This window comes from Triticum aestivum, chromosome 6B (genome assembly GCF_018294505.1).
Source record: "Triticum aestivum cultivar Chinese Spring chromosome 6B, IWGSC CS RefSeq v2.1, whole genome shotgun sequence".
Lineage (NCBI taxonomy): Eukaryota > Viridiplantae > Streptophyta > Magnoliopsida > Poales > Poaceae > Triticum > Triticum aestivum.
The window spans coordinates 706,863,859-706,865,924 of NC_057810.1; positions in this window are offsets into that span (position 1 = coordinate 706,863,859).

Consider the following 2,066-nt stretch of genomic DNA (forward strand, 5'->3'; position numbering starts at 1 on the left):
AGAGAGGGGCACATATCGGAGTTTGTGTTGTATGACAGAGGAAGAGATATACCTAGTCAGAAAGTGAGTGTGTGAGATAGGCATGCAGAGACGGGGAGGGTGTGTCTTACAGAGAGACGACAAATTTGTGTGCATGTGAGTGAGAGAGAGACCTATAGACGGACAGAACTACAGGGGAATGTCTTAAAAGAGAATGAGACAGAGATGTGTCCAGAAAGATGGGGTGGTGTGTGCGTGTGTGTGTGTGAGAGAGAGACCTAAATAGTGTGTGTATGTGTGAGAAGGGAGACCTAGAAGAGAGCGGGGGAAATATGTGTGTGTCTTTGAAGAGAGGCATATGGAGATAGAAAGTGACTTAAAGAGAGCAGGAGAGGGATCGGGAGGGATACTGTGTGCATGATAGATAGAACAGAGGGCTTGATTTGGGAGATACAAATAGACAGATGTGTGTGTGTGTGTGGAAGAGACCTATATGGACAGTAAGTGAGAGAGAGCATGTGTCCTTGAGAGGGAAATAAAGAGAGGGGTTTGTGTATCTAAGAGACATGGGCGAGGGGAGGAGAGTGGGCGTGTCTGAGAGAAATCAAGAGTGTGAGAGTGAGATAGCTAGATCTACCGAAAAGAGAACGAGTTGTGTGTGTGAGAGAGGGACAGAGAGAGATAGGGCATATATGTTTGTGTGGTATAGACCTACATAAATAAGGGGAGAGAAAGGGGTGTGTGAATTTGATACAGTGGAGAGAGAGAGAGAGTGAGTGAGAGAGAGAGTGAGAGTGAGAGAGAGAGAGACCAATGGGAGGTATAACCCTAGGAGAGGGGTTGGATCAATGGCTTGTGTGTGCGAGAGAGAGGCATGTCAAGTAGGATAGGTGTGGGTGGGAGAGAGGGAGACGTACACAAAGAGTGTTGGTGTGCGTGCTAAATGGGAGAGAGGTCGAGTGTGTTGATGCCCTTTGAGATCCGGCTTGGATAGCTGAAGGTTCCTGTGCATTTTTTCCAAGGAGTGACTCTAAGTAAATGAACCCACGAGGGGATGTGCACTACGACAAAGGCTCTGACGAATTAAATTTCAGTTTATCAACTGGACCTTTTGTTGGGGAACGTAGTAATTTTAAAAAATTTCCTACGCACACACAGGATCATGGTGATGCATAGCAACGAGAGGGGAGAGTGTGTCCACGTACCCTCGTAGACCGAAAGCGGAAGCGTTAGCATAACGCAGTTGATGTAGTCGTACGTCTTCACGATCCGAGTATCGAACGTATGGCACCTCCGAGTTCAGCACACGTTCAGCTCGATGACGTCCCTCGAACTCCAATCCATTCGAGCTTTGAGGCAGAGTTTCGTTACACGATGGCATGGTGACGGTGATGATGATGCTACCGACGCAAGGCTTTGCCTAAGCACCACTACGATATGATTGAGGTGGAATATGGTGGAGGGGGGCACCGCACATGGCTAAGAGATCAAGAGATCAATTGTTGTGTCTAGAGGTGCCTCCTACCCCCGTATATAAAGGACCAGGGGGAGGGGCAGCCGGCTAGGAGGAGGGCGCGCCAGGGAGGAGTCCTACTCCCATCGGGAGTAGGACTCCCTCTTTTCCTAGTTGGAGTAGGAGGGGGAAAGGAAGGGAAGGAGAGAGGGGGAAGGAAAGGGGGCGCCGCCCACTCCTCCTTGTCCAATTCGGACTAGAGGGGGAGGGGCGCGCGGCCAGCCCTAGCCACACCTCCTCTTCTCCACTAAGGCCCATCTTGGCCCATTAAACTCCCTGGGGGGTTCAGGTAACCCCTCGGTACTCCGGTATGTGTCCGAAACTTCCCGAAACCATTTCGGTGTCCGAACATAGTCGTCCAATATATCGATCTTTATGTCTCGACCATTTCGAGACTCCTCATCATGTCCGTGATCATATCCGGAACTCTGAACTACCTTCAGTACATCAAAACACAAAACTTATAATACCGATCGTAACCTAACTTTAAGTGTGCGGAGCCTACGGGTTCGAGAACTATGTAGACGTGACCGAGACACGTCTCCGGTCAATAACCAATAGCGGAACCTGGATG